Here is a 12950-nt window from a genome sequence, read left to right on the forward strand (position 1 = left end):
CCTGGCTTCCTGGCCAGATAACAACCCTCTCTAAAACCTTAGTGGCGCCTCATAAATCCTGGCTCCCCGGACCAGATAACAACTCTCTCTGAAACCTCAGTGGCACCTCAAAAATTCTGATGTTGGGGGATCTAAATTTATTCCCTGCCTTGAAATGTTAAGCCATTTAGATCATTAACCTAAATGATGCTTGTCAAAATCCTGTTCGCTGTACGTTCTCAAGACACCTCCCCTTGCAACTTTTTGTGCTATAAAACCTCATTCCTGGAGGCTGGGGTGCTGATCTCTAGCCTGTGTTAGGAGAGACAGCTGCTGATCAGCTCTCTTTGAGTACGCAAATACAAGCTTGCTTTAATTTGATTTCAAATTGGAGTTGGTGGTCTTTTTTTTGCATCGGGGTTCAACAGAAAGTCTCTACTTCATCTAAGTTGTTGATTTTTGCCACAAAGTTGTTCTGTATTGCTCTTTTGTTCTTTATAGGATGTATAGTGCTCCCCTTTCTTAATGCCAGAAATTTCCATTTTCTCTTTATTCAATCAGTCTAGTTACTCTATCAGTTCAATTAAATCAAGGAACAAATTTTTGGCTTTTTTCACTACTTGTCTATATTCTATTTCATTTTATGTTTTGTTCCTTCTGATCCCTTTTCTTTTAATCTGCTTTTTTCTTACATTCTTAAGGTATAAAATCAGATCGATTATATAGAACATTCTTCTTGAAATGAGAAATTTCCTTCAATTTCCTACAAATTTTGGTATGATGTATTTTCATTATCATTTGGGTCAAAAAAATTCTAATTTTCCAAAGATCTATCTTTGATGTGTTCATTTCTTAAAATTTATTTTGAAATTTCCAGATATTTGATGATTTTCCCAGATACGATTTTGTTATTGATTACTATTTTAATCTCCTCATGGTCAGAATGTAGTGAATTTTTTTTCTTTTTTATTTTATTTTTATTGGTTGTTCACAACATTACAAAGCTCTTGACATATCATATTTCATACATTAGATTGAAGTGGGTTATGAACCCCCAATTTTACCCCAAATGCAGATTGCAGAATCACGTCGGTTACTCATCCACAATTTTACATAATGCCCTATTAGTAATTGTTGTATTCTGCTACCTTTCCTATCCCCTACTATCCCCCCTCCCCTCCCCTCCCATCTTCTCTCTCTACCCCATCTACTGTAATTCATTTCTCTCCTTGTTTATTTTCCCTAGTGAATTTTTTTTTATGGCCAGCATATAGTTTATCTTCATAGATGTTCCTTGCATACTTGAAAAAAATAGGTATTTCATAATTGTTGGGCCTAATGCTGTTTATAAGAAACAATTAGGTCAACTTGATTTCTGCTATTATGCAAACCTTACATTGTAATGCACTTTCTGTTTATTGCATTACTTACTAAGAGAAGAGGATTATAATCCCTAAGTATAAGTGTGGATTTGGTTATTTCATCCTGTAGCTCTTCCTATGTTTTAAGACTCTGTCAGGTACATACACATTTAGGACATATGCCTTCTGATGAGTTGATTTCCTTATTGTGAAACACTCATAGATGTCTCTTCTCTGTTCTTCCTTTGTTTTTCAATACCTTCTTCGAGGTTTGCAATATGCATCTTTAGTTTAACACAAGATTGAAATAATGTTACACTATTTGGTGTATAGTATAAAACTCTTATAATTAATTGTACAGTTTCATGCTCCCCAGTGATGTGCTGGTAAACTTTTAACCAGATCTTGAAGGTAAAAAAAACAAAAACAAAAAACCCTGATTTTTTAGCATTGCCAGTTTAGTGGAGTTAATACACCTAACATGAATGATTTTAAGCTACTAAAGTGATGTCAATCAATGCAGAGTTGAGAAGAGAGTCACACAATCAGCTTTTGAATCAATAGAAGATGACTGGGGTGCTCCAATGATTCCCCCTTTTCTTCTTCATGCTTTTAATTATCATACATTATACTTCTACATGTGCTGGAAACTCCATAATATGTTTTTTAAATTGTTTTTAAATTGAGAAGTAAATTCTCATTTAAAGGCTGCCAAGAGACTCTGTTCTCAGTAGCAAGGAACGTGCTCATGGCTGTGACCGAATGATATGTTAATGCTGGAGATCCAGGAAGGACCCAAGGTGCAAACATTGCCCTCATGGATATCTGAAATCCTGCCTGTAGATTGGAATCCTTCCTTAGCATAGGTCTGACCCGCTTCCAGGCATTTCCTTGTAAATATGAGTGGTCCCAGAAAGAAAATGCTTGAAATAACCAATGACCATGTGCCTTTGTCAGATCACTGACCTCTGAGCTAATGAGAACACAGAAGAACAGCCAATTGAAAGAAAGGAGCAAGGCAAAAAGAGGAGGTAATAGGACCAGAGTCTGTTACTGATGCTTTAGGATTTCTAAGGAATGGGATTCTATTGGGTCAGATCTTCTGGGGTGAAATCTCCAGGGTTGGTGCCCTCCTAGCTGAAGTATTTGGGAATGGGACTGGACAGTGTCTAGCCAGGTTGAGCACATCAGCTCTGCTATGTTTTGAATGACTTTCAGGTGCTGAAACTTAGTCCTCATAATCATATGTAATGGTTTTTGAGAGGTGGGATCTTTTGATTGGGTCATAAATGGATCTCATCTGAAATCCAAGGATTCATGGGTTCCTGAAGGAGTGCCTTTGTCATAAAGGTGAGCTCTGTGTGTGGCTTGCTTGTTCTGTCTTATGCAGCAAGTACACTCTCTTTGGCTGACCACATGCTCCTGCCACGTCCTTGGGTGGCTAAGCCTCCTGAACTGTGAGCTAAGTAAAACTTTATTCCTTAGAAATGAAAAGAAGTAAATTATCTTTATAGAATTTGAAACTGAGAAAGAAATTTAAAACTATTACTCACATCTTTACCATTTTGGCTTTCTGTATACCTTCACACAGGTCAAAGATGATCGCTATTTTGTGGGCATGTCTTTGCCACATACTCTCATCATATGTAGAGATCTTGTTTTGTTCCTTTATTCTTTTTCTCATACTGATAAGGATTCAAATGGAAGTTCAATTGTCCCCAAAGTCCTGGGAAGATGGTGCAAGCATAGTTTAAAATTTTTCTCTGAATCTATGTTTGAAAAAATAAAGAAAGGAAGAAAGATCAACTAAGTAGCAAAAACAAAAGCCCACAGACAACATGTGCAATAACACTAGGTAGAGAGTTATCATCATAAACTCCTTAATAAAAGTGGGTAGAGAAAAATCACCATACCTACATGCAATTGGTATCCATGCAGAGAAAAGGAAGAAGAGAGAAATATTTGAAGGATATAAGAAAAGGATACCCCCAATGTGGAAAGCAGTTTGTTTTTTTTTTAAAGAGAGAGAGAGAGAGAGAATTTGTAAATAATAATAATTATTATTTTTTTAAAGTTTTCGGCGGACACAACATCTTTGTTTGTATGTGGTACTGAGGATCAAACCTGAGCCTCACGCATGCCAGGCGAGCGCACTACCGCTTGAGCCCCATCCCCAGACCCTGGAAAGCAGTTTTATTAGAAAAATATGACAGACCAATCTGAGATTAACAGATGAAACTGGGAGGATTTTACTTTCTACAACCATAAGACACAATAAAAATCCTTTGTTTTCAGCCTGAACAACGTCTCTTAATTTTTTTTTTCTTTTTTGTAGTTCAGATTTTCTGACAACAAATCCCTTCAGTTTTTGTAATCGGAAGAAAAGGTTTCATTTGTCTGCATTGTTGAAGGATATTTTGTGTGGGATTACAATTCTAGGTTAACATATTTTTTTTTCTTTCTTGCAGTACTTTAATGATGTCTTTCTCTTGCCTTTTGGTTTGTATTGTTTTAGATAAGAAGCCAGCAGTTAGTTATCTTTGTTTCCTTGTTTTTAATGTCTCTTTTTCCTCTGGCTGCTTTTAAGACATTTTTTTCTTTTTATCAGTGGTTTTCAATAATATGAGGCATGTGGACATTCTTTATTTCTCTCCCTCGACTGCATAAGTCACATCTTTTGCCTATTTCGACACTTGTGTAATTTTCTTTGGGGTTCTTTGTTTCGGATTTGTTGAACTTTTAGATCTGTGAGTTTATAGTTTTTGTCAATTGTAAAAAAATTTTGGCCATTATTTCTCCATGTGCTATTTGATACCCTTTCTGGGGTTCTACAGATTGATCTGTTAACTAACTTGATATCACTCCACGGGTCACAGAGGCCTTGTTGTAAGAATGGCCTTAGGCCTGAGCCTAAGCAACTCTAGTTTAAAACTCCAGTTTGGAACCTATGATCTTATCAGGCACACCAAACAGAGCCCTCCAGTGTGGCCCTCAGACAAAAACAAGTCACTTCTCCCCGTCTTGATAAACTCAGAGTGAAGTCTGTAGCATGTTGCCTTGGCCCCATAAGGGGGGAAGGCAAGAAAATCAGGGTGGGGACCACCAGACCAGATAAATGATGTCACTGAGAGACCCAGTGGCAGCTGATAGGGTCTGAAAGGGGGGTCAAAAGCCCCCAAATTTGGTATAAATAATGGAGCAAATGAACAGACATTCAGCCAGCAGATAGAAATGCCCTCGTGCTGAGAACCTGATGAGGACCTGGACTGACATCCCAACTCTTCTCATCTGCCTGATCCTCTGTGTTGTTCTCACCACTCTCAAACTCTACAGCACCTCTTGACTCTGGTGAGAAAAGGACTTCTCCTTATGACCGCCTCCTCAGCCAGCCATCAACTCCACCCCAAGAGAAGCCTCTATCGGATCCTGATCTGGTTGCTGTGGTCTGAGTAAGTGTACATTTGCTAGAATTAAGATCTAAGACTTAAGACTTTAAATCTACCACTTAAGCTTAGCATGCAGAGGAAATGTCTACAATAGGTCTGTCATGGTTAGTTGTGTTTGCAGTGCTGAGAATTAACTTAGAATTGTTTGCTTTGAGTTGATTATTTCTATTGCAATGCCCAGCATTAAGGATTGTCATCCCTTGATTAAGAACCTATAGAGTAAAATTGTATTAAGTGATTTGAGTAAATAAAACATTGAAAAGGGCAGAGGCATGTGGACATTCTTTATTTCTCCCCCTCCACTGCATAAGTCACACTTTTTGCCCATTGCGACACTTGTGTATGTGTCTCTGTCTCTCCCTTTCTCTTTGCTATGGTGTAGATAGTTTCTATTACCCTGTATTTGGGTTCATTGATCTTTTCTTTTTTAGAGTCTAAGCTGTTGATCAATTCATCCAGTAATTAAAAAAAAAAACAATTTTATTTTTTACACTAGAAGATTCATTTGATTCTTTGGCTCATCTTCCATTTCTACCCTTATCTTGTTCATTGATTCCTCTAAATCTCTAAGTAAATACTTGAAATTTTTCTCTATTAATTTTATTATCTCTATCTTATTGGGATCTGTTCCTTATGACTACTTTCCCTCCAGAATATACGCTACATTTTTCTGATTTTGTGTGACTGATAATTCTTTATTTGTTGCTGTACTTTGTGATTGTTACGTTGTTAAGTGTCTGGATTCTGCTGCCTTCTTTAAAAGAGAATGAGGGGAGTTCTTTTTTTTCTGAAAAGTTAATATATTTGCAAATCAGTTCAATGCTTTCAAGTTGTATATGAAGGTTTTTGTTAGAGTGAATATAAACTTTCCTCTAGGACTAATTTATCTTTACTTCTAACGTCTGAGTTTTCCTCTGAATTCTGTATGTGTTCAATGAAGTCTTCCTACTGCTACTGGGCAAATCTCATCTCTCTCCCTGCTCTGGAGAGTTCCAAAAGATGTTCAATATATCTTTCCCCAATAGTCACTCTTTCCCCAGAAGTTTCTCATTGTCTGGTCTCAAACTATAAAGATCTCAGGATAACTTTTTCTGCATATTTCACTTCTCTTCAGTACAGTGTCATGTGAATTCTGGTTCCCTGTTCTCTACTCCTCATCTCTGTCCCCACAGTTTGGCAAGACCATCCTATTCTGCATGGTTCACCTGCCCTTCTGCTGTGTTCTGAAAGAGTGCTTCAAGGCAGAAAGTGAGTGAGATTGTAGGATTCATTTCATCGGTCTCCTTCTCTAAAAAATCACCACCTGGTACTTTCAAATATCCAAAAGCAGTGGTTTAATGTGTTTGTCTAACTTTCTATTCATTTTATGAAAAGAGTGTTACTTCCATACTAGTTGTCAGGAATGGAAGGTGATGTCTTGCTAGGAGCCTTTTATGCTCAATTTCAATCCAAGCATCTTCCCTTCAAAGCCAACAATTTTAACTTCATACATATTGCCTTCAAGTACAAAAAAAAAAAAAATTCTTATAAACAGACCTGGGAATTCGCCTGAAAAAGGCCAGAAAACTGGATTACAACTCAGAAAAAAAAATGGGCATCTTTAGCTTTAAGGAGATGGAGTTTCCAAATGGTCTCCTTGGTTGAATGGAAGGAAACGATGGCTCCAAAATTAGCCTCACAGAAAGTGCCCCCAGTTCCTCCAGACTCAAGATGCTTGTCTATTCAATGGGCTGCCAGTTTTCTCTCTCAGTTATTAACTGTCAGGCCCAAAGAACTCAGTCAAGCCTGTGGGGACAGACCCTCTCTTCGGTCCAGAATACAGTCCCCAGAGAGAGGCCGCAGGAAGGGCCCTCAGATCAGGAGCTTCGCCTCCAGGAGTGGCTAGAGGCTGAGGTCTCACTCCTTGTGGGAATGACATTTTCTCATCTGGTCCTGCATAGGCTTCTTGCACTGTGCCCCCAGGAAGCCATGGACATGCTTATCCTTTATGCTGGGGCTTCTGGAAGATTCTCCTCTAAAGTTTCACCTGCTATAAAATCCTTAGACTTTATTGCTCAGAGGCTTAGTTACGGTTGGCTCTAAAGAAGCTTGAGTTTTGGCTAACAGTTTCCTCCACCAGGAGGGCCAAACCTGCAGTCCTAAGTTACCTAGAGCTGAAGGTTTGGGTCCAAGGGGGTCTTTCACTGGCACTGGGAGATTGCTGTCAAGTACCTCAACTCTACTTCCTCCCAATTCTAAGAACGTGGAAAGATGGCCAGAGATTTCAACATATTTACAGTACCAATGGGCCCCACTAAGGATTAATAAAAGCTAGGGACTCTCACTTTAATAACACACACACACACACACACACACACACACACACACACATTTTTGCATTCTGAGATCTCTCACTTCCTTTCCCAGGGAGAAGAAAGATAGGGATGGGGGTTTGTTAATTGTTTTGGGGCAGATGCTCCCTGTGGAGCTGGTAAGTCTTGTCAATGACACCTATAGACAAGCTGGATATATTTACATAAATGAGCAATACTTAGAACAAGTAAAAGGGTAAGATCATTCAATTGCAGAAACCAACAGTTGACATTGTTTGTAAACCTGTAAATCTGCAGAGGCCAAAGGGTTACTTTGGACAGCTGAGAAACCAGGTAGACTTTGTTCTTCTCTTTCCATGGAGAGCAGGGACATTAAACACTGGCATTGGCTCTGGGGGCAGTAGAGAGATCAGCTTCTGTTTGCTTTGGCCCCGGGAACACTGGACTCTGCTCAGCTTGGCCAGTCCTCTCGGTCTGTGTGCTCATGCTTAGCCAGTCCTCTGTGTGTCCATCTGATGATCTGGAGTCTTTGACTTCTCTCAATGAAAGAAAGTAATGAGAAGTAAAATTCTGAAATAAACTTGGAAGAAAAATATGAATTGCACTTTCCAGGTGGTTGGGACAGCTCAGGTCATTGAGCCTCAAGTCCTAGGTCCCAGTGTCCTCTGCCCTGCTAAGCAGTCTACCCGTTATGTCCACTGGCTAGGCTCAGTTTTTATAACCTGTAAAATGAGGTGCTGTGCTAGATGGTCTCTTAAGGGTGTGTTTTGCTGAAGGGAACAATAGCAAAGGAGGAACACAATGAAGGCACACAGAGATGCTTCCTTTGTCCCCTGAATGTGCATGAAGTATGTTGTCTGTGCTTGGAGTTCTGTAACAATGATAGTACTCATTACCATCAATCAGTGTCCAACAGAGCCAGCACTTTAATAGTAAAGCCAGTAGTCTTCATAATGACAGGGGAGGTACTTGTCTTCCTATTACTAGAGAGAAAACAGAGCCTGGGGAAATGGAGCCTAGATAAGTAACTTGCCCGACATCACGCAGACCCTAAGTGGCCTGAGATTCAAGCCCCATCTTGACTTCTCATGCCTATTTTATCTTAATAATTAAGATTATTTCCTTAGTCTATGGACCAGAATTAATACCAGACCAGCCTGGTCCTCAAGAATGCACAGGTGACTAGAAGGAGGGCACAGGTAACTGACATACAGAGCAAAACACTGCCAGGACCTGTCTGCTGTATCCTCTAGGGTGTATTGTCTAAGATCTAGCAGTCAGCACACTGGAAGGGATCCTTGATATGGTGGGACTTGAGGGGTTGAGATTAGAAGGAATCAAAGAGACTCAGAGGGAGAAGATAAAGAGTAAATCACAGGTAAAAATAAGAAAAAGGATAATAACGTGCTGGGTTCTGTACAAGGTGACTAACTTTAGTTCCTAATTTAGATCTTACAATAACTCTATGAAGGAGGCATTGTGATTCCCAATTTCTAGATGCAAAAACTGAGGTAGTGAGAGCTTAAGTAACTTGCCTAATTCACTGTCCAACCTGGAAGTCTGTAAGGATACGAGCAAATGACCAAATCACTCCAGCTTTAGTGGTGTCTTCAGTCAGGGAGAGCTGGGAGCATGACTTCCTCTTGTCTCAGGGTTTTGCAGAGGGAGCTCCTCCTCTGGGCACTGCATTTCTGTTTTGCATGTGCAGATGATCTCCAAATTCATATCTGGAATTGAGTCCCCTTCTGGCAGTGAACTCTTCTACCTGTAGTGAACTCTTCCAGCTTTACTTTAAAAATCCAGACTCTTTGACACCCTGTGTCCAGGTCTACTTTATAAATTGGCTCTCAAGATTCCCCTGCTTCCCTGTCCATTCTCTAGAATCCTACTTTGTCCCCTGGGAGAGAGGCCTCTGGAGTCAGGGCCTGAAGAAGCTCCTGGGACAGATGTTGCTTATTTCACAATGCTGCCTGGACCTGCCCTGCCGTGGAGCACTAAACTGAGCCCCTGGCCCTGAACTCTCATCCCGCCTTTTCCAGGCCTGTCCAAGTGTCCTGTAAACAGCATGCCCAAGAGCGCCAGCATTCCTGCATGCCTGTCTTTGGTCAGGACTTTTGTTCCTTTACACATAGGACTTCACAGAGTCCACTCAGGCCCAGGGTCAGTGTCCTCTCCAGCTGTCGGCCTTCAGGTCAGGTATGGCTGGGTTCAGCTGAACATCAGGCTGAAAGGATTACAAGAAAGGATTACAGAGTGGATATCTCTGACTTTTGAAATGAAGATAAACAGCCCCTAGTCTTTCCTAGTTCCTTGTAGAAGAATATCTGCATGGAGGAAAAGGAGCCCGTGGCTTCATGACATGGAGGGATGCAGAATATCTTTGTTCCCTTCTCCCTCCATCCTGCACACCATCAGGTCCCTCCCCTGTGCAGCACTGGGCAGAGGAAATGATAAAAAGCCTTTTCATTCCCCTTCCTTTTCCCTTCCTCCACCCTTTCCTCTCTTTTCCTTTCTATATTTATAAAACATGTATTCATGCTCTCCCTTTTCCTTTCCTTGGGGTGGCTGAGGCAGGGTAGCCTGAGAGACCAAGGAGGCAGCGGGAGGATCAAAAGGTTGCTTATGCAAGGGAGAAATAAATCAAAAGTAAAGCCAGGGCTAATATGAGGACCGAAGTCTCCCACTGCTAAAAAAGGGGGTTGCAACTATGGGATGGAAGAAAACTAGAATGTATGCCGTGGTGTTCAGTTGGAGGAATCAGTGTGAATTCACAGTTGCCAGAGAGGGAGGGAGGATGAAGGGAGAAACTGACAGACAGACAGATGGAGAAGAGAGAGGAAAAGACCAAAATAGGTAGAGGTAGATGGGTGTGTATATACACATCACACACACACACACACACACACACACACACACACACACACACAGAGGTCTTAGTTCCGTCTGTTGGAAAGTCTTAGCATCATTGACTCTTGAATAGCAGGCACCTAGAACTTGCTTTTTTTGGCAGGGGAATAACAGGGATTGAACTCAGGGCCACTCGGCCACTGAGCCACATCCCCAGTCCTATTTCATATTTTATTTAGAGACAGAGTCTTAGTGCTTAGTTGCTTTGTGCCTCACCATTGCTGGGGCTGGCTTTGAACTCAAAATCTTCCTGCCTCAGCCTCCCAAGCTGCTGGGATTACACACAGGTGTGCACCACTGCACCTGGCTAGAACTTGTCTTTTAAATATTATTATCCAGTAAAAAGATAATAGCCTCCTTAGTGAATGAGTTTCCGGTAATAGAGATCCCAAAGCTGGCACAGGGAAAGCATAAGGTAGGCCTGAATTCTGCCAGAGAGCAAAGTGCTTAGAAAACAAATTGCTAGTAAAAATTACAAAGGATCTGGCTTCAAAGGCCTCCCACTGGCCAGATATGTACCCACTGAGTGTGAAAATACTGACAGTAATGGTTTAAAATTTATTGAGTGAAATAGGAATCCAAGAATCCATGCTGAGATAGCTGAGAGGTAAATATATGAAAAAAGGGGGGCTCTTCTTTACTATAGAATGCCAACTGATAAATGTAGAAGGAATGATATAATCAGAATATCCTTTGGCAATCAGCATAGTACCAATTCATTCTGGCAAGAGTCATCAATGAATGCTAAAGCGTCAGTGGGTGAAAGTCTTATGAGGAAATAAATATTAAATACTCTCAACATATTTCCCCACAAACTACTCAACAATTAAAAAGGCAAAACAGAATTTGCAGGGGAAAAACCTGTCAGACCCCAGCACCAAGAAAAGAGTTAACAAAACCAATATGGGAGAGGGAGAGAAACCACCAATATTGGGACAAATCACCATTGAGTCCCTTATAACGTGATACACTAAGAACAGCAGCTGACCCCTGCTATTGCTGCCCCAAGTACATAACCTGAATCTAATTATGAGGCAACACCAGAAAAACCCCAATGGAGGGACTTTCCATAAAATAGCTGTTCAAATGAAATAACCTGGTAAGTCACCATGTAGACACAGATCAGCCAAATCCAGAATGTTGGGAACTACAAAGGACAAAGATCCAGTTTCTTTGACAAGTAAATAGTATAAAATGCAGGGAACTGTTTTACAGTAACTTAAAGGAGACACCGAATGTAACGGATGGATCTTGTTTGGTATCCCCTGTGAACATCTAACTTAACTTGTTCAAACAAACTGGGGATTGGTATATTGATTAGATATTAGATGGTAATAAGGGATAACTTAATTTTGATAGTATGATAGCATTGTTAGGCAAAACATTACTTCTATGTTAGAAATGCATACCTTTGTGGGGAAAATAATATGACAAGTATCATTCCAAAAGAAAAGTAAGGCAGAGAAAATAGATAAAATAAGGTCAAAAAATACTAATAATTGTTGAAAGAAAAAATACTGATAATTGTTGAAATGGGGAGAGTTGTCTAAGGGAGTTTATTATAATATTTTCTCCACATTTGTGTATGTTTGAAAACTTTCATAGGTATATAAAAAAGAATGAGGAGGAAGAGAACTATCTGAAAAGGTCTTTAAATTATAGCTAGTCAAAAATTTAGTTTACTTCCTAGTGTAGGAAATAGATATGATACAACAGAGTGGATACTAATTGTGGTGGATATATATGCACTTGATTATGTAATTTAAAAAATATTTTTGGTACTAGGAATTGAATACAAGGGTGCTTTACCACTGAGCCACATCCCCAGTCCTTTTTTATTTTTTTATTTTGAGACAGGGCTCACTAAGTTGCTGAGAATGGCCCGGTCTTGTGATCCTCCTGCCTCATCCCCCTGAGTCCTTAGGATTATAGGCATGTGCCACCATGCCCAATTTGACTATGTAATTGTTACTCTATACTATTAGTCCAATATCACGTTAAAGATCACACTTAGATAATTTATGCATAATCAACACCTGAGTTCAATGGACCTGACAATCGTACTACAGATTTTGGTACGCAGACAAAAGTTAGAAAAATTGAATTAATGCTATTCTTATCTTGGTATGCTTCACCCTATGTAACCAACCAAATGTATATTTGAGACTTTGCATTTTCGTATGAACTTTAGAAATATATTGCTAATGTACACCAGAAAGTATAAAACACTCTTTAGGAATTTGTTTGGAACTACACTGAATCAATTAATCTATTTGGGGAGAATTAAGATCTTTACAATATTGGTTCTTCCATTCTATGTTTAGAAAATAGTTTTCCATTTACTTAGGGTTCTTTGTTTTTTTTTCAATAATACTTTATATTTGATGCATAAAAGTTTTAGTTGTCTTTTTATAGATTTATTCCTAGGTATTTGTTTTTCTTATGCTATTTTAGACAGTATTTTTCATGTTTTTTTCATTTTGTAATCAGAAATATAATTGATTTTATATATTTATCTTGCATCCATATGTATTTCTTAATTCATATATCCTAATATATAAAATAGTTGAGAACTTTATAATACACAGTCATATCATATCATCTGTAAAAATGAGAGTTTTTTTCTTTTCAATCCTTTTACTTGCTATTTCATATTCTTGCCAGTGTGGACTGGAAAGAAACTCCAGTTACCAGGTTGACTAGAAATGCTACTAGAAGATATTTTGGCCTTGTTCTTGACCTCAAAGAAAAAGTTTTCAGGCCACATTTCTATACTGATTCCCATACTAACGTTCCTATGCTGAATGAGAGGGTCATGTCATCTTTCTTCATCTTTGTATTTATGTAATCAATTACACTGATTGATATTTCAAAAGATAGTTTGCACTCCTGAAGTAAACCCATTGGGTGATTATTTATTATCCTTGTTTAGTTTTACTGGATTC

This window comes from Spermophilus citellus, assembly GCF_964194105.1.
Source record: "Spermophilus citellus genome assembly, chromosome: 7".
NCBI classification, from domain to species: domain Eukaryota; kingdom Metazoa; phylum Chordata; class Mammalia; order Rodentia; family Sciuridae; genus Spermophilus; species Spermophilus citellus.